This window comes from Heloderma suspectum, chromosome 1, assembly GCF_057233095.1.
Source record: "Heloderma suspectum isolate Gila_16-S chromosome 1, 16-S_ref, whole genome shotgun sequence".
Classification (NCBI taxonomy): Eukaryota; Metazoa; Chordata; class Lepidosauria; order Squamata; family Helodermatidae; genus Heloderma; species Heloderma suspectum.
The window spans coordinates 415,573,489-415,597,941 of NC_139458.1; the positions used below are offsets into that span (position 1 = coordinate 415,573,489).

Genomic DNA, 24,453 nt, shown 5'->3' on the forward strand with positions numbered 1-24,453 from the left:
ATGCTCATCATCCTCAAACTGATTAGTTAGAGCAGACTGCCCCAACTTGATGCCCTCCAGATGTGTTGGACTTCAACTCCTGGGGATGACGAGTAGGTTCCCAGGTTGGGGACAGCTGAGTTAATTTTATCCACCTCTTATCCAGCTTGTTTGCAGAACTTCACACAGATTCTTAAGGTCATTTTCATATCCAAGCATGTAGTCTACCTCTTCAGCCTCTCAGCTAAAAGCCAAGCTAGATATGACATTTGTTACATAGTTTGCCCTTGCAGAGGTGATTTTTCTTTAGCAAATCACCAGGGGATGGGGGGTGGTCTGAGCTGGATCAGGACAGTGGCACATGGAGGAAGGGCGCTTTAACACTGTGACCCTGCCACAGTCCCACAGAAAGCTTCCCTTGTGAATAGCAGGTGCAGGAGGAGGTGATTCCATTTGGGCCCACAGTGTGGGCAAAGAGTTAAAGTCCCCCTCCCTCCATACCATAGTCCTGATCCTTCTCACCCCCCACCCCTGCAATGGCTATTTCTTAAAGAAAAATCACCTCTGCAAAGGCAAATAACATGTTAAACATCATGTCTAGTTTGGCCCTAAGATTATAGAACTCTAGTTTGGCCCTAAAATTATAGAACTCAGAGCCAATTCAACATCTAGCAATAGCCAAAAGCTATATTGCCCACCAGATTCTCCCCATGTATATGTTGACACCCCCAATGTATTCTAAAAAAAGTTGATGGAAGCAAGACTCCCCTTTGCAGAAGCCATGCTGATTCTTCTTCAGCAATGCTTCCTCTTCTTCGAAGGGCCAATCTACATGTTCAGATAGATCATGTGGATCAGTATTCCTGGGGCTGTACTATTTCAGACTTCAGCTTGAGGACTGTAACAGTCCATTCCTCTCACACCAAAATCTCCCTGCTAACGGACACGTAAGAGAGGGGCTCTCTAACCTAGCTTTCTCCCTGTTGTGATAGTTTTCTGTCTGCCAGGATTTTTTGTACTTGGGGAAGTAATCAAACATGCAACTGCCACTTGTTTTCTGAAATGGTACAGTCCCTGGTACTCTATAAATGTGATGTATTTGTGTCCATTGCCTCTAAACATTTCATAATACTTTGCAACAATTGACTTGGGACAGGTCTGTAATTTCTAGGATTCCCCATAGATCCTTTTTAAAGGGTGGTAACATCTTTCAAGCCTCTGGTAAGGAGGATGAATTTAGCAATAAAGTTATAATTTAGTGAAAAGATCAGCAATTTCAAATTTGAGTTATTTAAAAACTGTAACTTTTTAAAATAGTTTATTAAAACAGCATAAATAGTACTATTTGATATTTGCAATGCACTTAAACATATCTAATGCAATTATAACTACATTTAAAAATGGTGCTTTTAAAGCAAGACAAACAAGATTCAAAAGTTCATATACCAAGTACAAACATAAATCCAGGGGAAGGCGGAAGAGAAGTGAATGCCATCTGGTTGTGATTACCTATTAGTTTTGAATTTGTCAGTCAGTTCTCAAGAGTCATCCTTTGCTACCTCTGTATTTTGCTGGATTTACTCCCCAAAACAGTGGTTCTGCTGTGGATATGTTTCCCAACTGTTCTCTTTAAGGTCACTGGCTTTTTAAACCCATCCTTTGTCAACAAACGGTCCTTCTGCCTCTCTAACTGGTTTCTTGTTTCTTTCTTGGAATACTGGTCACCACACCTCAAAAAGGATGTTGTAGAGTTGGAAAAGGTGGAGAAAATGGCAACCAAAATGATTAAGGGGTTGGAGCAGCTCCCCTATGAGGAAAGGTTACAACATTTTTAGCTTAGAGAAAAGGTAAGAGGAGACATGACAGAGATGTACAAATTTTGTATGGTATGGAGAAAGTGGATAGGAAAACGTTTTTATCCCTCTCTCATAATACTAGAACTCAGGGTCATCCCATGAAGCTGAATGGTGGCAATTCAGGACAGATAAAGGGAAGTGCTTCTTCACAACAATACAAAGTTAACCTATGGAACTCATTACCACAAGATGTAATAATGGCTACCAATTTCTATGGCTTTACAAGAGGATTAGACAAATTAATGGATAAGGCTATCAATGGCTACTAGTCATGATGGCTACATGCTACCTCCAGTATCAGAGGCATTGTTGTTGTTGTTGTTGTTGTTATTATTAACATTTCTATACCATCCCATAGCTGAAGCTCTCTGGGCAGTTTATAAAGGCCTCTATATACTAGTTGCTGGGGGATATGAGGGGGAGGGTGCTATCGCACTCATGTCCTACTTGTGGGCTTCCCACTGGCAGCTGGTTGGCCGCTGTGCGTACAGAATGTTGCACTAGATAGGCCTTTGGTCTGATCCATCAGGGTTCTTCTTATGTTCTTCTGTACTGTAAATGAATTAGTATTAATGTTAATATATCTAACAAATTGGTCCTCAAATTGGTTCTCAGCTTGCCTTGTTGTGAATGTGACATGTGGTTTGCCAGAGTTTGCCTTTGTTCAGGCAAGACAGAAGGTTAAAGGGTTGCATGTGATTCTTAAGATGCCATATGGCCACAAGGAATAGGTGAGCAGGACATTCCATAGAGCAGGGTATGGGGCATGTGGGCTCTATAGTTCCTTGTTCCACCCATGGCTAACAGAAGGAAAACACATTGACCCAGTTCCTACCTATTGACAAGCCACTGTGGGTGAATTCCCTCTGTGGGGCTTGCCATCTGCCAGTTTTAGAATGCAAGCCATTCTAAAATGGCTTGGCATTAGGTGCGAACCTGGCCAGGGTGGGCTGTTGAGGTGGTTAACAAACTACCCACAACCCTAAAACAGCCCGTGGGTCTTCCCTCCCTCAGGGAAGGACTTTGGGGCAGACGCTCAGGGCTCCACTCTGCAGAATGATCAGGAGGGCCCCCAAATGCAGTAGGGTGGCTTGCCACACATTGAAGTAAGTGAAGTAATACCCATTCCTGTTTAGAAAGACCCTTCCCCTCTTGTAAGGCCATTAAGTGCAGAGCCTTAAAATTGCCCCCAAGTGCACTAGTGGGGAAACAGTCTTGAAGAGGACATATGCAGGGGAGAATTGGCAAGTGCAGGAGAGGTTAAGCCCACCTGCTTCCCACCCTCCAGTCCTCCCCTGTAAACAGCTCCCCTGTGCCGTCATTATCTCGAGGGCCAGTTCTACCATCAGGCAGAGTGAGGCAGTAGCCTCAGGCATCAGATGCTGGAAGGCTGCAAGGTATTGGAGGAGATAGCTGTGTCTCATGTGGCTTGCCTTGTGTCCCCTAAGCTAGTCTGCTGCCTTCAGGTGCATTGGAGGATGGTTTCTCACAGTTGCCAGTCCAGTTGGCTTTTCTACATGGAATGGAAGGTGCCATCTTGTTCTTCACCTCAGGCAGTGAAATGTCTTGAACAGGGCTTGGTTATCTCAGCAAAGTTGGAGTGGGAATCATGGCATTTGACAAGATAATGTAAAGTTTGGTCCGGAAGCGCAACATATTCACAGACGTGCACATGATAGGCTAAAAGGCCGTGGTAGGAGGAAGGAAGGACCCTCTCTGTCATCATCTTTGTAGAGCACAATGTGGTTTTATGGTCTGTTGTAAATAACAGACAGTCGTTTATTAACACACATACACACACACACACAAATCTGTGGTCACAATTCTGTGGGCTTACTGGAACAGAAACAAAAGAGAAAGCGGGGGGAGGGAAGTGATGAGGGTAGGAAAGCAAATAAATCCTAACCACTCCTTATATTTTACAACCTCGTTTCTTTCTCTCTTGAGTGAGCTGGAAAAATGGATGTCTTAAGAAAAGAAGAAACTGATTTAATGGTTTCCAAATCCTTTAAGGTGGCAAGTCTCCATAGCTAGCAATTTTCTTTGTTTTCTTTCTTTCTTTTTTTTTAAAAAGGCAAGATTCCCAACTTAAGACACCATTAAAATTAAACCACCCTTAAAGATATACAACAAAGCCAAAGTCCTCAGCAAAGATCCCAGTCTTCAGAAGAATGCTTATGTGTAAGTAATGCGATGCAGCAGTTACTATAGCAATTATCTCCTCACAAGCCGAACCTGCCTCTGACAAGTCACATTTTATCAGATTTGGAAAATAAAAGGTTGATGCATTGGTGGTTTTGAATGGGATTTCTCTGGCCCACTGACAAGTCAGGCTAGCACCTCTGATCAGGAGTCTCTTATATGCTGTGTTTAAAAAAAAACAAAGAAAGAAAGGAAAAGTTGAAATTCTGTGCCATGGTAACCCCAAAATCTATGCCAAGAAAAGCAGAATCTATGACCTATGTATACATTATGCACATTGAATGAATCTATATGTACATACATGCATATGTATGTTGTTTAACAGAATTTATTCTACTTTTCCTAGTTATGGGTGAGGCAAAGAGATACGTAGCACACTGAAGGCCCACCCATGAGAACTGGGAATTCTGCTCATACGCCTTTTGGCTTCTGACATTTCACCAGGTCTACACACTTTCAGACTTTTCTCATAGGACACATGTAAGTTTTTGCAGTAAGCTTGCTATGGAAGTGACACTCATAGGCATATTGGAACTGTGCTGGAAAAAGAACAAAGGCCTATCTAGTCAAGCATTTCCCACAGTGGCCAACCAGATGCCCCACGATAGCCCCTCCTGCTTGTGTTCCCTGGCAAATGGTATTCAGAGGCATACCACTGTCTTTTGATTAGATACACTGTCTTCTCTCCCAGATCAAGGTTAGGAGAAAACCTGTTCATCTGATTTTCAGCAGGTGACAAATCTGCATGGTGCTGATTGGCTGGCCTTAGTGTCAGTCACAAAGCCCCCTCTCCCCATTCTCAGAGCAATTTTAAAAATATTTTTACAATGTAAAAAATATTTTTGAAAAATTACGGAACAAATGTTTAAGCAGAAAATGCAAAAATGAAAAAAGAAAAGAAAGAAAAACAAGGCAGGCAGACTGCCTGCCATATGAGGGGAGTGGGGAATGTTGCTGGATCTGCAGCCAGTATGTCTGTCATTACAGGAGCAAAGGCGAAGAGAAGCAAATCTTATCCCACAATGAGAAAACCTGTACTCACTCCTGTTTGAGTGTACAGCTCTATCAGCAGTGTGGTAGAGCACAATGTTGTGCATGCAGAAGGCCCCAGGTTCTCCAGCTTCTGAAGACAGGGCTAGGAAGGAACCTTGCCTGAAAGCCTAGAGAGCTGCAGCTAGTCAGTGTTGACAATACTGGGCTAGATGGACCAACAATCTGACTCAGTATAAGGCAACTTCCTTTGTTCCCAAGAAGAGCCATGCTGAATCTTTGAGATTTGTTTGATGAGAATATTGCTCACCATCATCAGCATCATCAGGGCCAAGATGAAGATGTTACAGTGGTGACAGACACTGATACCATGTGATGAACCAAGGAGAAAAAGTAGGGTGGATTGGTGCTGTTGAGAAAGGTCTGAATCAGCGCAAAATTTTACATCACAGGAACAGTGTGGTCACTCCTCTCCATGGTTCCATCCCACACCTCTCTGATAACATAAGAATTTAGAAACCATATGGGAGGTGTAGCACCACAAGATGAATCCAACCGTCCTGATTTCCCTACATGATGATCCCACAATTTCTGCATTCTTTCATTACTGGAGTGGCTTGAGACAAAGCCATGGAGAATGCAAACACATTGCTCCTCAATGGAAAAAAAAGCATATTTTCTTCATATGTGATGGAAAGTGAGTTTAAAAAAATGGGATTGTGAAATGCTTCAGTACTGTGAAAGCTAAAAGGGGCAGGTTTGCTCTCTGTCAGGGGTCCGGAACCCTTTCTGGCTGAGGGTCAATTTGGCCCCAGGCCAGTACGTTGGGGGGGCCACTGCTGGCATGCCCCCGCATAAACACACACACATTTTCTATGCCTATGCATATTGGTAGTGCAGCTAGTTGCCTGTTGTGGTTATTGTTATTATTAATATACATTTATACAGCACCATCAAGACAGATGTCATCTTGCAGAGTTATGTAGGCAACATTTACATGTGCCTGCCCCCAGGGAGCCTACAGATGTAATACAGACAGTGAGGAAACAGTGAAGGGTGGAAGAGAAGAATGTGAGCAAATGCCACCAGCTGTATCATACTCAGCATGGCTATTAGTTAGACCTTCTAACCCTTCTGTAAACACAGGTGAGGTTCTACCTGGGCCATGTGTAAGATCCCCAGGGTTGTTTACACATGACAAGGTGCACATTGGGGCTGCGGGATTCAATGAGAGCCTTCACCTAGGTCATTTCCAGCCCTGTATGTAAATAGCCTCAAGGGTTTTTGTGCATCAGGCAGTAACCTTTGTCTATTTCACCTGGGCTGAACCCAGCTTATAGGATGTTCTGTTGCTGTCAGTGTCTCTTTTACATCTCCTGGCCAAGAGGTATTGAGCCTGACTGTTGGGCAAACAGAGCACTTAATACACTTGCATCCTCTGACAAACAGACTCACTAGCTGGCCACAAGGTACGCTTCCTAGAGTTGCAAACCCTGAGCTCCGCCAGCATTTCGGCTCATGTGACCTGTGTTTTTGCCAGGTGCCAGAGAAAGGGAATATGGTGATTTGCAGTTGCCTAGTGTGTAGGGCTGATTGGTGGATGACAAGGAAGACTGATGAACTGTGTGCTGCCAAAGTGGAGCTAAACTGCCCAACACTTATGCGATGCATGGGGAAGTGTAGGGAAAGTAAGTTTCGCACTTTTCCTTCTCCCAAAGATCTAAATTGCTAAAAGTCATATCACACTTCTTCAAATTGATTTGTTGTTGTTGTTCAGTCGTTCAGTCGTGTCCGACTTCAAATTGATTTGTTGTTGTTGTTCAGTGGTTCAGTCGTGTCTGACTCTTCGTGACCCCATGGACCATAGCACGCCAGGCCTTCCTGTCCTGCGCTGTCTCCCGGAGCGTGCTCAAGTTCATATTCATTGCATTGGTGATGCTATCTAGCCATCTCATCCTCTGCCGTCCCTTTCTCCTTTTGCCTTCAGTCTTTCCCAGCATCAGGGTCTTTTCCAGAGAGTTTTCTCTTCGCATTAGGTGGCCAAAATATTTCAGCTTCAGCTTCAGGATCTGTCCTTCCAATGAGCACTCAGGGTTGATTTCCTTTAGTATGGACTGATTTGACCTCCTTGCAGTCCAGGGGACTCGTAAGAGTCTTCTCCAGCACCACAGTTCGAAAGCATCAATTCTTCGGCGCTCAGCCTTCCTTATAGTCCAGCTCTCACAGCCATACATTACTACTGGGAAAACCATAGCTTTGATTAGACGGACCTTTGTTGGCAAGGTGATGTCTCTGCTTCTTACTATGCTGTCTAGGTTTGCCATAGCTTTCCTCCCCAGGAGCAAGTGTCTTTTAATTTCATGGCTACAGTCACCGTCTGCAGTGATCTTGGAGCCCAAGAAAGTAAAATCTGTCACTGCTTCCATTTCTTCCCCTTCTATATGCCAGGAAGTGATGGGGCCAGATGCCATGATCTTAGTTTTTTTAATGTTGAGTTTCAAACCAGCTTTTGCACTCTCCACTTTCACCCTCAACAAGAGGCTCTTGAGATCCTCTTCGCTTTCTGCCATTAGGGTGGTATCGTCTGCATATCGGAGGTTGTTGATAATTCTCCCAGCAATCTTAATTCCGACCTCTGATTCATCCAACCCAGCATTTCTCATGGAAAGGTTTAAAAAGTGTTTGTGTGTGAACATTTGCACTTGCATCCCTTAAAGACTAGAAATCTTGCTTTCCTCCATGAGATTCCTCCACAAAGCTTTGCAAGGCCAGCTTAAAAACAAAGCAAAACGAAACCTTCTCGCAAATTCCCCCAATGGGCATGTTTGTGAAAACCCATTTTTAAAACAACATTTCCCCCATATTCAGGGGTTGGTCACATTCCCAGTTTTTGAAATAGCTCCTATATTCATATTATGCTCGCCCCGCTTCTCTGAGCAATGAGAAGTTCCAGGGGTGCAGTGTTCATCCAAGTTTGGTTCTGCCTGGAAGGAGGTCACTGGGGGCTTACTGGTTTTGTAACAGTTGTCTTTATTTACAAATATGCAGCTAGAGCATATGGAGGCACAGACAGAAACACTCCCAACAGTCAGCTGAAGTTCACTTCTCCCACATCAGATTCAGATCTCATGAAAGAGAGTGAGCTCCCCAAAATACTGTTGGTCCACAGTCTAAAGCTTAGGTCTTTGTCTTTCTGTGCCTTTCTTATTCTCTGTCTGACTCAAATTGCAGCCTATTGTTCTTTTCACACACACCTAGATTACAACATCTCCAGCCAAGAGGGGTGAGGGGGAGGTATCCTCCTTTCAGGTATTTCCTAGCCATTCAGCAGGCCAGCTGTTCAGAGCAATCAGCCAAACTCACTGACAAAAGAAAGGCAGTTGGCAATTTTGTCAGGACTGTTAAGGCAGTCTCCTGTAATACTCCTGGCTTCATTAACCCTCTCCTGTCCAAACATCCAATCTTACAACAATATTCTGAACAGGATGAAACACACTACACAGAGCTCCAAGTAAAGTGTCCTGTCCCACCATTACTGCCAGATCAAGATGGCAGACATGGGTGGGTTACCCCATTTTAACTTCTCAACAGCCCTGTGAGGTAGATTAGACTGAGAGTGAATGATTGGTTAGGAGAAATTGAAACCCAGATCTTCTGTCAAGGCTGACCCTCTAACCACTGCACCACTCTGGTTTTCGGTGCTTGGTTGCCTGTCTGTGTAAACAGCCTGCTCCCTTAGCCATTGGCTAATCTGTGATGTTACTCAACATTCACAAACATTCTAACTTCTTAGGAGAAGTGTTAGTTATATAGTGCAAACAAAGAGTACAGCTTCTATGAGGAAAATTAAAGGTCATTTTGGCAAAGGGAAAAACCTCACCGGATGTGGTGTGTGCGTCCTGAAACAGGAAATGAGAGGGCTAATGGCAGAGGTGAAGCTCATGAGGTGGGGGAAGGGGCTGGGGATAGAAGTGAAGCTGGGCCTATCTGTGAACTGTAAAGAAGCTCTCTTTAGAATATAAACAACCCTCTTCTATCTGTTCCAATAAAAGACTTCATGTGCTTCAGCTTCAAGTGCCTAATCCATTCCTCCCAGCATCCGTCATATTCTTGGTAGGAGGCAAAAACTGAAGCTTTGGGTGGCCTTTCACAGCAGGTTGTGGTAAATGCTTCAATAAGGGGGCTGGGGAAGTTGGGGGCCTTAATGAAATCCACAAGCTCTATCACCTGACTCCTCATCTCTCTCTCTCTCTCTCTCGCACACGCGCACGCGCGCACACACTTCTAAAAATAGTAGTTTAAAGGGGCTGTCACAAAAGGTGAGGCAGTCAAGCACTGGTTGGGATGGTCTTTTTTGGAATAAAATTGTATGTGCAGTTGCACTGCCAATATGCATGTTCATAGTACAATCATACACCTATAGGACTGTAAAGTGGGAGTTCTAGATGTAAAGTGGAATTCTTTGGTATCTTCAAACTAGTGTTTGGTCTTTGAAATGTTTGTAGCAGTTCCCAAGTTTTGTCTGGCTGTGTTGCTTCACTTAAACTGGCAAATAACTGCTTGGACCAAACTGTGGAGCTGGTTTTCAAGAAGCTGCAGAAGAGAGCTGATGCAGCATCGTAGCTAAGCATGTAATAGGATGTCCCCTGTTCCCGTCTCACCTGAACCTGAACTAGATAGCCTTAGGGAACCCACCCTTCTTTCAGCCTTATCCCTTTATCTGCAACATGCGGATAAAGGTACTGGTCTACCTTATTGGGCTGTTTGGTTAGAATTATGGTGATGTGCTTTGAACACTTGAAATGTGGTGTATAAATGCTAGGGCTCACAATATAGATCGCAGTGTGTAGTGGTTGTGCGGCTAGGTTGTGTATAGCATGCAATCCATGAATGCTGGATTGCTCTTTGGATGAACTCAGACCCAACCGGCTAGTACCGTTTAACTAGGTTTGGGGTCCAGAGGCTCAAATAGGATAACCAGCTTCTCAACCTGCCTCTGTAGCCATACCTTGATATGCAGCAATTAACAGGAGGCAGCGTTTGTCTCCATGCCATGAAATGTTTCCTCTCAAGCCACTGTTAAAGGTTGAGCTACAGAGTCTGGTTGAAAAGATGGCAACCCTAGGTTTACGCACTTTGTACTCTCATGGTGAAACACCTGGGGCGGCTGCTTACACATCACCAAAAAACCAGAGGAAATGCATCACCAAAAAAAGAAGGCAAAAGAGGATATCAATTTGCATAACATTTGCATCTGCTAATTTATATGTATAGATGAAAATTTAGAAATAATTGCTGCCAGTCCATTTCCTGCCCGATTCAAAGAGCTGGTATTAACGTTCAAAGCCCTAAACAGCTTGGGGCTAGGTTATCTGAAGGATCATCTCCTTCCATATGTACCTGCCCAGACCCTAAAAAGGAAGTGGGGCAGGTGACTATCAGGAAGAGGGCCTTTTCTGCTGAGGCACCCTGGTTGTAGAATGAGCTTCCCAGAGGGGCTCGCCTGGTGCCAGCGTTGTGCTCTATCCAGTGAATAGCTTTTTATTTTCCCAGGAATTTTAGTCTTTTAGCACTGTTTTAAATCTGTTATGGTATTTTAAATCTCTGCATTGCTGCTCAGTTATATTTTGGCTGGTACTTTTATACTGTAGTTTTAAACTTCTGCATTTTGCATTGTATTTTATTATGTATTTTGTGGTTTTAATTGTTGTGAACTGCCCAGAAAGCTTAGCTTCGGCTATTGGGCGGTATAGAAATGTAATAAATGTAAAAATTGAAATACAGTACATCTCACCATGGTGGAGAAGACTGACTAGGTGATCTGAGTGCCTGCTCAGTCTGCTCTCCAGGTGCTAACTGTTGATAGGTATTTCAAGGCCTCTGGTCTTCCTCCTTATGGTTCTTTATCTTTACACTGGACTTGGACGGGACAGCCTATCAAACAGAGGACACCTTCAAATAGAGGACTGTCTTCTGACAGCTCTCTGAAATGGAGTACTTCCATGTGTAAAGTAGGACACATGGCCACCTAGAACACTCTCTGAAGCATATCCTTGTGCCAAAGTCAGAAATGGCGCCTTCTTGTTCCAAATTGAACTCTTATTACAAAATGACACACAGAGATGGAAACTGGAGGCAGGAAAATGGTGTCCCTCAGGAGTCTTCCTCCTGAGGCTAATTCTTTGTGCTGCTTCCATTAAGGTAGAACAAAGGGCTAGAGTGGCACCCAGCCTGAACTTCTGGTAAACCTGAATGCCACCATTACCCATGATGCCCTGTGGCACAGAGTGCCTCCCCCTTGGTGCACGATAAGCACTTCACTCCCTCTTTCATCTCTGAGCCCCACCTGGCACAAGAATCACAAAGTCCTGTCAGTGGATAGTGATAGATCATATTATCACACAGACAAATAATATTAATGTCCACCAAAATATGGCAGGAGAGAATATGTTCATTTGCTTCACATGAAGTAAGGATATGGGTGTGCCATTTCTATGGACTATGGTGGCATTTCATTTTCCACAACCCAAAGTACACATTTAGATGTTCTAAATCTGTGCACATTAGCTGATTTCAATCCCAATATCCAAAAATTCAAAACCGAGTGCAAATTTCTGCACAATGCCCAAATAAGTCAGATATCATTGTGCCAACCCAAATAGGTCAAGTGTTAGGTACACATCCAGTATACACGAGCATTCAGTACACATAATGAGAAAATTAGAATTGCCGATACTAAAAGTTGGAGGATATGAATATTTTTTCTGCTTTTGCTTGTACTAATGTGGTTTTGTGGGTTTGAGTTTTGAAAAATAATCGGTAGAACAGCGATAGCTCATAATAAAAAAACCTAGCATTTTGTCAAGCAGTGGTTCTGCCTGCAAGTGAACAATGAAAACAACAGGTTACTATTAACTTGAGGTCTTGAGGAGGTCTTTTTAAGATGGAAAGGGAAGTTATAAATATTTTAATAAATAATAATTCAGTAATTCCATCAGTGTGTTTGGGACTTCACAGAATAACAATAAATGGTCCCTGCTTTGAGGTTAATATTAAGTTAACATCATGGTAAAAAGCTTGAATAATTAATAATTATAGTTTAATTGGTAGGACAGTCAGCTAATAGCTCAGTCGTATTCATGCTTACTCCACAGTGCTCAATGGAGCTTATTCCCAGGTAACTTAAGTGTGCATAGGATTGCAGCCTAAGACCCTGATCCAACATAGTTCTACACATGTAGCAGTTGTGCTCACGTAACACTTTTTTCAAAAGCTGGAACTCCATCAATCATTTGTTTGGTGAGGAGGGAGGGAAGTGGACTGAATTTAGCTCCCTGCTCCAACTCCTCATTCAGGTTCAGCTGTTTCTAAAGGGCTATGGGAGCACAGCACCAGCTGCTGGATTGGTGTGGGGAATTGCGCATGTAGCATCAGTTTCTGTGCATACTTCCCTATCCAGCTAGGGCACTCTTCCTTAGCTGGTATGGTTGTGCTAGCTGGGGATGGTTGTAGTCTAACACACCTGTAGGGATCCAGGTTGGGGAAAGCTGAGCTAGGGCAAGGGACAGGAACCACTGGCCCATGCACCAGATCTACCTCACAGTGCCTTTGGATCCAGCCCAGTGCCTTGGCCTCATCCCCATGCAGTAATTAATCCTTGTTTTAAAAAACTCCCATTGGAATCAAGGTTAGTCTTGGCCCCGCCCACCACTGGCATGCAGCCCCCAGAGGTTTAGCCATGAGGGAATGCAGCCCTTGGGCAGGAAGAGGTTCCCTTGCCCATGTCATGTAGAATTGATGATGCCAATTTTATTCCATGGGGCTGGGAGCAAAAATCATACTATTAACAATTTATTTAGACGATTGGTTATCATAATGAGAAATAAACAAAAACAATTATAAAGAAATTTGCCCTTAAATCTGGCATTGCCCTTGCCTGAATATTTTATAGCTGTAGTGGGGGGGCGGGACAGTTCTGGAGATAGTGCCCCTCTCTGCTTTTCAGGATAATTATTACAAGCTGTTCAAGGCTTAAACAACTCAGCTCTTTCTCTTCCTTACTCTCCATTTTCCTTGTTTTGGTAATGGTGTGTGGGTTGTTCGCAACTAACACATAAACGTTTTGTGCCTCAAACTGTTCTTGGCCATAAACAAGCTGATGGACTCCCACAATATTTTTGACTTTTTATTTCTTTAGACCCTTTCCCCTCCCCCACCCCCTCTCTTGCTTAAATGACCATCACCATTCTAGAAACTCACAGGCTCCTTTAAGGTACATAGAAGCCATTGTCTTATTTTTGGATGGCCCCATTTCACTTCTAAACTGGCACTCAGGCACTTGAGTTCACTATTACAGGGAATAATATTTAAATTTAACCAGCCAAAAAATATCAGTCAACTGACAATGGTTAATGGGTGACAGCCTTTTAAACTGGAATTACAGTGGGTGGAGATTAATTTGGCAGATTCTTTCTCAAGCAGTCTAAGGCAATTTGTTCTCTTTGTATTATAAGGGAAACTCTTTATATATGAATTATTATTATTATTATTATTTTAAATCTTTCATTGTAAATTTTCCTAACTCCCACTGTTTGCTTAAAAAGTCTCCCTTACAAGCCTAGTTTTCTCACACAATATAGGGCTTCACTGCCACAAACAATTTTGGAAGAATTATCTCTTTCTAGCTTCTTTAGCTAGCCCTCTATTAAACTGCAAGGTGCCTTAAAAAATTGCATGCTACAAATGTTTGGATTTATGGCACTTTACAAAATCCATCTACAAATCGTTCCAACAGACAAGTTTGCATTTTCCCATAAGTCCTGGCAGAGCCATTTTTAAAAATCCTTGATGTAGTATGCTGATCAGATCAGATTTAGCACCATAAATTAAATCTGCCCGAAGAATATACCGTGGTGAGTTAGGAGGATGTTGCAGGATCTTGCTGTCACAGAGGGTTCTGTCTGTAATACAGCCTTGCCCAAGATGGCTGTAAAGTAGAAATACCTGATTTTAGTACTTTATTGTTGGGGTCAATAACATCAAACCAGGCTGAAAACTAACAGCGTCCGTAACGGAATGCTGAATTGCTCTTTGGAGGGCTGTAACATTAATCAGAGATACTCAACTCCAGTTAAAAAACCTGCAAAGTCCCCAAACCTAGAGGCTTAAGACACAAAAACAAATCTATATTTGCACAGTTGATTTAATCTTAAATGCACACTGTCACAAATAAATGGCTACATGTTTTGACTAGCATGGTAAGAAGGTAGCCTGATCAGTCATGATCAAACGGAAATAATTAATAGCTGTACGAATTACAGTTTGTTGACAAATCCTAATGTGTTTCAAGCTGAAATGTTTTTTTCATCAGGGGATATTTAATTCAAATATTCTTGTACATAGCATAGAACATAATATAAAAGCTCTTTGTGCTGTCACCAGATAACTATTCATGCCCCAGATTTGGTCGGTAAAGTGTGTTTTAGAACCCCTTTCCTTGCATCTTACATGATTTAACTGCCAACCTTTCATATAAGTGTTCAGTCCATTTCGCTCATTGAGGTAGTCCTTTATGTGGCTAAAGAACAGTTAAGATATGAATGTTGAATTTTATGTACTTTTAAAACTGTTGTAAGCCACTGGGAGAATCAAATGACAGATGGTTAAGATTGTTCCTTATTCCAGAACAGCAGAGTTCTGCAAGCAAATGCTGCTTATTTCAGAACTTGGGAACTCGCATTCCTTACTTTTGATTATATAATTTTAAAATTTTGTTTCCCAATACCATCAGTACAGTTACAATATTTCAACTTAACACATATATAGTATATCAATTGTTGCTAAATCCCCTGGTTGGAACCTATTCCAATAATTGATAAACAGTATCCAACTTTTTTGGAAAGTCTGAATGAAGTGCATTTTTCCCTCCCATAGCAACTTAGAACTTGTTATTTTATTTATCACCATAGCAGTCCAAATTTTCTTTCTCCATTGTACCAGAGATGGCATGCATGTTGATCGCCAAACTCTTGCTCAGAGGATCCTTGCAGCTATTAACTCACCATCGCCACTAAATCTTGAAGGATCTAATCTTTAGTATCACCCAGGAGTATAGCTGTTGGGGTTAATTGCAACTCACAGCCTGTAATTTCTCTGATGCTGTTTATTCCTTAACTGGATTACAATGCCACCATATATAGGCAAAAGTTCCTCTACCACCATCTCTTACCACTGGGAAAACATTTTTTTAATTAAAAATCTGTGCTGAAGAGATGACTTTGTGATTGACACAAGGGCTGGCCAATCAGCACTGTGAGAATCCAGTTTCTGCTGCAAACCAGAAAAAAAAAAAACCCTCCAGTCTCAGTTTGGGGGAGAAAATGGCATGTGGGTGTTTCTAGACAGAAGGTTCCTAGCACTACCAATCAAAAGCTGTTTTGCAGCTATTCCACTTTTTCTTCCTTAATAGATTTTTTTCTGTTGAGAAAAAAGACATAAGAGGCAGTGGGAAAACACGGGAGGGTTATGAGTAGAATGCAGTATATGTTACTGTTGCTTTAGGAGCAACTCCCAGAGGATCTCTAGCAGGAAGAAGCTAGTCATATGGCTAGGAGCTGGAGCGAGCTCAATGCAGTCCGAGCCTGGCAGAGGCTTGTTGTTAATATGAGTTAACCAGCTGACACCTCAGTTAATAACTAGCTTTAGTTCAACTATCTTTCCTCAACTGTTTTTTCCTGATCTCAAGAGAACACTACACAGAGAAAGACGTTGTCTGGACCCCCCGTAAATGTCTGTGAATGAACCACATAAGTGGCATGAGAAGAGCCTCACCTGGAAGCACCCTTCATGTCTAAAACATGGCGAGTATACTTCCATAGTGGGCTCATGGCTGCCTCTACTCTATATGAATAATCAGTAGCACTGGCTACTGGACCCAAGTATGGACAGAGGGAAGGTACGCTTTACTGGGGATGGTACACTTTGAGGATGGTACACTTTGAGGAGGCTCTGTACCTAATGTCCAGATCTTGTGATATTTACTTAAGCCAATCAGAAGCAGAGTTAGAGCAGAACTATAATTTGTTTTTATAGTATTTTATTGTATATTTATTGCCTATTTATATATTTTGGTATGGTTTTTATTCTGTACGCTGCCTTGAGGGGGGTTTACCCTGAAAGGTGGCCTAAAAATAATGTTAATAAATAAATAAACAAGCAACATATTGAACAGTTCTCTAAAACTATGATGCAAACCCTTCTCGGAAACAGGGGGCATCTCTACACCAGCTTACAATCCTGCATTTAAAATGGGGCTTTCTGCTTCTGTTTTAAATGCAGGATCACAGCGACTCCCTTGTTCATGTGCTTCCTTTCCCCCCACCCCCTTCCCCCTCCTTCTCCCCGTATGAGTCTTCTATTATCTTTCATTGACCTCGCTCCTCTTCTTGCCATTTTTTACTCTTTTCACTGAGGAAACTGAAGCGGAACACAATGGGGGTCATATGATAGCTATTCTATTTAAAAATCTATTTAAAATCTATTTAAAAATGGAACAAAGGGAATTTAGTGCAGGAGACGCCTTGAATGATCATGGCGTCATGTAAAGAGCCCGCAAACTTCCGTGAAGGAGCAATCTCAATCACAGATTAAAGGCTCAGTGTGAAGGAGCCCAGGGTGTGTGGGCTGGCACAGTTAAACAAGCAGCCAAACTACATGTTACCTGGCAGCTGCATTATTAAAGAAAAATTACAGAGGGGAGCATTCTGGTTTTTATTGGGACCTCCACAAGCAGCGAGGGGAAGTTTAGTACTTCTCTCCCTAATTGCAGTTATAGTGGTAATTCTCCCCCCCCCCCCCATGCAGCTATGGGACTTAGAAAAGAGCCCCCATTGGTGCCAATCGGAAGGAAGGTTTCCCCTCAAACTCTAGCCACGTGCGCAGTGGGAGTGTAGTATGATTGCAAGACTTGTAGTGTGAGAAGCAGGGAAGCACAAATCGTTGTAATGTGACATGCTTTCTAAAGGACTACCAATCCCAGGCTTCCTTGTGCATAGGCAGAAAGCAGAGACAGCTGGTTCGAGGGACAAAGCACAATAATACAAATAATACCAATCAAGGACATTGATCCCAGAGATTGGGAGAGGCAGTGCTACTGATGGGATTTACAGATTTTTTTTTTTTAAAGTGAGTAAAGGTCGCATGCAGGGGAGCCGAACCTCAGGTCCAGGGTCCCAATCCGGCACTCCGAGGTTCCCCAGATGGCTTTGCCCCCTTCACCTGGCCCCAACCCTTTCCCCCAGCGACTGCTCATTTGGTGATTTCCTGACTTTTGTGCACTCTTCCCCCATTCTAAGAGGTTGAAATTCCTCTCCTAAGGCTTACTTACTGGCAGTGAGAAATTTAAGCTAGAATATGCTGGCATTTGGCCCTACCTTTTCCTTTTAGCCATGCCCCCTTTTCCTTTGGCCGCAGCCACCATTCGAATTTGGGCTCTGAGAGCTTCCCTGAAATTGAATTCATCCCTCAGGCTAAAAGAGGTTCCCTGCTCCTGGTCTAGTGCACATGCATATACATACGTACCATACTTCCATGTAGTTAGAAAAATAAGGAGGGTAAACAAAGGGAACTAAAAGAAGCTGAAGGATGCCAATCAATTCCTTTTTTCAAAACAGACAATAACTTTTTGCCACCTGGCTTAGGTAGTAGGCTACCTAGGGAAGTAGCAAAACAAAATAATAATAATAAAAAAAACAAAAATATAGAGACTGCCTGTGTTTGTGGTAACTGATGATGAACACAAGCTGCTAAATGCATCATGGAACTCCAGTTTAATGCTTCCAAAAGATAGAAACTTTGGTGAGATATTCATGATTTTGCAATGAAAAATGCCAGAAACATAAAGCTTGAAAATGAATTGGTCCATTTATAAAATATTTGCCACTGTGCTAGTACATTAGAATAAAAAAGTAGAGACATCAACAGGATAATACCTTTCATAGGACCAACCAAAACGTTACAAAATAGTAAGCTTTGTATGCTGGATGTTAAACAAAATTAGCACAAGTGGGGGAGGCAGTTTTGGGGCATTGTAGAAATAGAAAAGCCCCAGTGTGGGCCATGGTGTAATTTCAGAAGTGCAGACAATTACATTTCAGAGTTAAAATAGAAACCTTTCTTTCATGACTCATGAAATTTTATGTGTGGGAGGGGACCGTAATATGTGTGTGGGAAGGGGCCTCTGTTACAGGTTTGTACTGAACCCCCTGAAATCATGTGTGAGCCTGCTCTGATCCTGAATTAGAGGTCAGCAACTGGCAACCAGTCCATTCCCCAAAGGGATGCCACCTGCTTGGTCCCCACATGACAAATCTCTCCTTCCTGTAGCCCTGGCTGTGAGGCAAAGGGAGATGAAGACTGCATACATAGATAAGCCACAGAGAGGCTTGTTATGACTGACAGGCTCAAATATTCATAAAATTTGGTTTGACAATGAATGCAACTGTTGGATATTTATGTGGATTAAATTTCTATGAATAAGAGACATAACCATGCATTTAGTTATATGAGCTCTTCTCTGTAATTAAATCTGTATTTTAAAACATGGGGGAACTTCCTTCCATTCTCAAAAGTGATGGAAATCTCAAGAGAGTTTACATGTGTGCTGATGTTGCTTTTTTTATGACTGAGGGCACAATCCTATGCATGTTTAAAAAACCTACAACTCCCAGCATTCCCCAGTCAGCATGGCTGGCTGGGGAATGCTGGGAGTTGTAGGACTTTTTTTCTGTCTAAACATGCATAGGCTTGCACCCCAAAGGTATGAACTTGGCTTCTGTACTATTGTAACCCTGTGTTCTGTGCTGTTGCTGTGCTGTATTCATTACAGATGTGATTAGTGCTTATTTCCCCCTGCTCTTGCCACCCCTGTCTTAAGTATTTTAAACTCTCTGTTAGTTTCATTTATAGCTGCTGATTGGTTTGTACATATTTATGTTCGCTTTACGTATTGATTTATTTATTGTTTTAATTTTTGTAAGCCTCCTTGAAATCCTTGATAAAAGGAGAGATGTTATATAAATGTTTTAAATAAATAAGTCAGGTGTAGTTTCAACCATTGTTTTAGTATTATCTGAATAGTTACAAACTGGGGGAGAATAGATTGGGATAGTCTTGAAAGCCCAGCAGGAGCCTGTGGCAACCTTCTTGGGATGATATCGCCTGCAGCAGCCGTTCTAGGCCTCTCCTGATCTCTCTTTCATGAGCCTGTGGAAGTTCACCCACTTGTACAAATAACATGGGTGTTTAAACCCTGGGTCATCTTCCAATCCCAAGAGTCACAAATAATGCCTTTCAGATTTTCTGTTGCCCTCTGACTTTAACCATGAGCCAGCAAAGAAATCCAATCAATCATAAGAACCAAGGTGACACTTTCCTGCCGATAACAGAGGGCACTTTCTGGCCCGGTAATAGCACCAGGTGGCCAGCCAGTTGCAGCCTTGAGAGCTCTGGTTACATCCAGTTAATGGCCAGTCCACCCATGACGAATTTGCACACAAAGGCGGCCAGCATCTCAGAGCACAGCATCAGTTCAGACTCCGTTGAAGTTAATGGGGCTTGTGGCTTTAACAACAGGGCTGTCCAGCAGGGAGTTCTTAATCCCAGCTCCATCTTATTTTATAGGCCACGCAGAAGATGGCGTAGAGAGATAAGGTGGCATTTTGGCGAGGGCGCAGGGGTGGGGAGGGAATGAAAGCGAGTGAGCACGAAGGCCTGTTTTGGAAAACACAGGTGCTGAGTGTAAACAGAGACAGACTCCTGTCTAGACAGTGTGCTGCAGGTCTACGAAAAGCAACTGCCGAGAGAGTACATCCATGTCCCTTGAATGATGGCTATTCATGAATTTTAGCATTCAGCATTTATATAGGAGCTGCACTTAAAAGAAACCAAACTGGCTAGACCAGTAGGCTGACTTGACCTGACCTCTTCCAAACACTTTTATCAAAAGGGTGTATATTCAGGGAGGATGAAGTCACTGATGTTTTTATCCAAACATTGTCTGAGATAAGGTCCCGCCCCCCTCTCTTTAGCTCAAAAGAGATCCTAGGGGCAGGGGGCAGGGGAGATTAAAGTTATTGGTAAAGAATGACAGAAATGTGATCTGCTGTGATTTTAATATCTGGGATTCATACATTTAAAAAGTAATTTTAAGAGCTTCTGTTTCTCAGCCAATTAATTCTGTACTGCACTTTGTTGATAGGGCAAATACAATGTCTATAAAGCAGCTTTCCCCAGCCTGGCACCCTCCAGACGTGTTGAGCTACAACTCTCATCATCTCCAGCCAGCATGCTGGGAGTTGTCCAATGCATCTGGAGGGCGCCAGTTTGAATGACACTACTGTAAAGTAACAGGATCTACTTCCGCCTTAGCGCTTCTGTGGTGTTAGCTCTAGTCCAGAATCAGTAACTTGGCTGTGATCCTGCGCTTGCTGAGTAACCACAGGGGGGCAAGGTGCAGAGGCTATGCACATTTGCCCATGTACAGCAGGAGCCAGGCTTGGCCAGCTGCCAGCATCCTCCTCCTTGCATTTGTACTGGGGCAGTGAATTGGTTGTAGCCTGGTTTCCTGTAAAATGAAAATTGATGAAAATGTGTGGCTTTTTAAATGGACTCTTCAGTGGTCTCACTTGGTTGCCAGTTGGTGTCAATTCCCTGGCCCAACAGCTGTTGCCTGACCCAGTACCCAGAGAACAGGATTCTTTAAGATCTCCACCGAGACCCATCTCTGGGTACTGCCACCTTCAGAGGTGGCGCAGATAGCAACTGAAGATGGCAGCATTTTGGTGGTAGCCTGCCAGTTGTGGAATTCTCCCCCAGAGCTGATGCCTACTTGAATAGCTTTTTGGCCGCAGTGTGGAGATGTTTTTTATTCTCCCAACTTGGTCTTAATGGTTGGCTTACTTCATTCTTCCTTCCTGTTTCTCTGCTTTTGTTGCTGATTTTATTGTGGGTTTTATGGTTTGTTTTATAATTTTTAATATATTTTGTTGTCTTAAGTCAAATGTTGAATTGTATTATTTCCCTTTATTGGTAGCTGCCTTGCAAGCTTCTGTTCAATAGGAATATTTTTGAAATAATAAAAAATGGAGTAGTGACCCTTGTTGCAGGGGAGAAGACCTTTTCACTCTATTTTCCTAATTCCCAGTTGCAGAAATTGCACACACATGCACACACACGCATGTGCATTGGTGTTAATAGCCTCAATGAGAAAATGTGTGTGTGTGTGTGTGTGTGTGTGTGTGTAGGGGGTTATATGGGTGTCATTCCTCTAGCAGGGCTAATAGCAGAGCTTGGGGGGCGGGGAGACACACACCTCAGTCAACTTAGTGGAAAGGAGTTAAGTACCTTCTGCCCCATTCCAATTCAGGGGCCCCTGCAGCATCTTTTTAAAAAGATGTCAAGAGAGAGAGAAAAGTGGTGGGTGGCCACCAACAGAAAGAAAGGTTTCGCACTCCTGTCTTAAGAAGTTCACCTCTTCTGAAACAGTACTGTTCCATAGGTCCCATGAATGTCAATGGGGCCTATGCAGGAGAATGTCCCGGTGGATTTGTATCCTAAAAGTCTCATGGTTGAACCGAGCTCCCCTCTCAGCATCTCTTTCTGCTCCCAGGTCTTCTGTGTCATGTATTGTTTGGCCCTTACAGGCTCTTGTTTCTGAAGAAAATAAACAGAAGAAACAACCGTACTTACCTCTCCTCCTCTCCCCACTGCCCTCCGTACTTACTTGCAGTGAAGTTATGAATCAAACATTCTCTGTATTTTTAACTTGAGATCTGCAGGGCAGGGATTTGCAACCAATGTTTTGGAAAACCAAACGTGTTGGTGTAGGACAGGGAGAGACTAGGAAAGAAAAAGGAAATCCTAGTCATTGCACAGCATCTGTTATTTGCTACTGTTGGATATCAAACAAGTTTTTACATGGGGGTCATATATAGCAACATTTTGTAACCCAAATATATTCCTGCATGAGGAGGGTACATATTAATGTATCTGTATCTACACATATATAGGAGAGCCCCTTAGCTTAATCATTCAACATTATTATTGTATGTAATTACTTTTCAGTAATTCCTCAGGCTACAAGTAGCTTATATTTATCTATTTAATTATTTGATCAATGTATATCTTGCCATTCAGGGAGAACCCTCAGAAAGTGGTTTACAACAAATGAAGAAAAAGTAATATATCAAAAAAAGACTTTAAAATTGATATTATATTATATGGGCCAGGATTATGGATTAGTCTTTATTAGGGCTGTTTACAAGTTTAAAAAGTTCTAATTATTGGTTGTATATTTACTTATATAGCATTATCTGCTTAATTATCATTGCATTTCTATGAATGTTTATTCAGAAGGAAGTCCCACTGAGTTCAGTGGGACTTCCTCCCAGGTAAGTATGTATAGGATTGCAATGTGGCCTAAGTGATTCAACTTAAACCAATGTGAATATTATATTTTTGAAAACCTTACATACATGCCTCTCAGGATACTGAAGTAAATGTGAGATAAGTGAAAATTTCAAAGACAAAAGCTGGGCATTCACTGGGCACAATCCATCCTACGCATCGCATCGTGTGCACATGGCCCTGAGGAGAAGCAGGATCTGCATCTGAAAGGTGTGTACCACAGCCACTTCACTTACCCCATAACATTTTAATGTTTGTATATTAGCAATCTTTATAGAACATTGTTCCAAACCACAAATTGATATTATCAGCCATCTGCTGCCATCTATTATCTGTGGTGTAATAGAAGGCAGGAGAAGTGTAAGTAGGTAAGAAACGTGCATCTCAAAACAATCCCATTTTTCACGTCTTCTTGGTGCTTACCATGAAATATATCTGGCCATAAAACACCAGGCCCATTGTGATTGCTGCATAGACAATGAAATGGAAGATGCATGCTAGAGAGAGAATCAGAGAGAGAGAGGCTTAACCTGCCAAGATGGAAATGAGGAACGCAGATGACTGAAATAGAAAAATGACTCACGTGAGAGGCATAAGAAGAATGGAGAAGCAAAGATCAAAATGATGAACTGGTTTCCTTTCCTGCCCTGCTTTCTAGTCCCTTTGTGTGCTAAAGATAATTATTTTAACATTACGCAGTCCCTTAGGTAATGTTGCCTTTTCTCACAGAATTTAGACCTTTGGGCGAGTAACTTCTTGTACCTAGAATGCCCAAGCTTGTGCAGTTCAATAACTACCTGATTTGGCAATTGCCATAGAATTTCTGAAGAAAATTTAACTGGATATGAAATATCCAGAAGTAGCACTAGCTTCAATATCGCAACAACAAGAACAAAAAACAACCCAAGAGAGGTATTTTTGCATGACATCTGTCATGCATTTCTCTGCCTAGCTTTTAAATTTTAATTAAGCTGCAGCATGCTGCTGTTAAGAATAAGTGTATACAAATAAACCTTACATGGAAATCTTCTTACACATTGCTGCAGAACACACACTTCACCAGCTAGTTCTTTGCTGTTCACTATGGGTGAAAGAAGAGAGGTCAAAATCTACAGGCCAAATTTATGGACAGTTCTTACAGGAGCTTGCAAACTAGCCCATGTGTACAGAAACCTCCAGCTACCTGTAGCAGCTACTGGCTCTGCTGTTTCTACAGGAGAATTAAATGACATGGGGAGAACCATGTATGCTGCCCTAAACTTGGGAGAGGGGAACTTACAAATATCATAGAAGCAAAAAGGTCTTGTGGCTCCTTAAAGACTAACAGTGTTCATAGACAACACACCACTTCATTGGATGGATGCAATAAGTGTTATGCTGAGTTACAAGTATAAACAGTGTGGAAAATGAAATGCAGAAAGTACTGACAGTGATAATTACCTTATTAATAGTGGCCATTCACAAAACATTTGGGGTGATAACACAGACCTCCTTGCATAGGTGAGCTGATTAACACATGTAGTATGATTTAAGATATAGCAGGAGATACAGTTGAACCTCTTGAAGAATTGTAGTTCAGCTGTTTTGCACTGCAGTTGGTCTTTGAAGTTTTTTCTTTGTATTATTATTATTATTATTATTATTATTTATTGCATTTATACCCTGCCTTTTTTCCCCTTGCAAGGAACCCAAGGCGGCTTACATTATCCTCCTCCTTTCCATTTTATCCTCACAACAACAACCCTGTGAGGTGGGTTGGGCTGAGAGTGTGTGACTGGCCCAAAGTCACCCAGTGACCTTTCATGGCCGAGTGGGGACTAGAACCCGGATCTCCCAGCTCCTAGTCCAACACTCTTGCCACTACACCACACTGGCTCTTTGTATTCTTTACTTAAGAATAACCACCTTAAGGTCAATGACAAAGGGCCCGTTTACACGATCAAGCAGCCCACCATGGCTGATT

At 42.4% G+C, this 24,453-nt stretch overlaps 1 long non-coding RNA gene across 7 annotated transcripts in view; it reads left to right on the plus strand.

The window, feature by feature from the left end:
- The window catches only part of LOC146360202 (uncharacterized), a 237,175-nt gene that overhangs the window by 48,531 nt on the left and 164,191 nt on the right, over window positions 1-24,453 (plus strand). For 5 of the 7 annotated variants that reach the window (XR_014786956.1, XR_014786955.1, XR_014786957.1 and 2 more), the window contains one exon: window positions 1-22,700. This exon is cut by the window's left edge. The exons of the other annotated variants lie outside the window; for them this stretch is intronic. This is a non-coding gene — a long non-coding RNA (uncharacterized LOC146360202). The remainder of the gene's footprint in view (window positions 22,701-24,453) is intronic. 7 annotated transcript variants of the gene reach the window in all.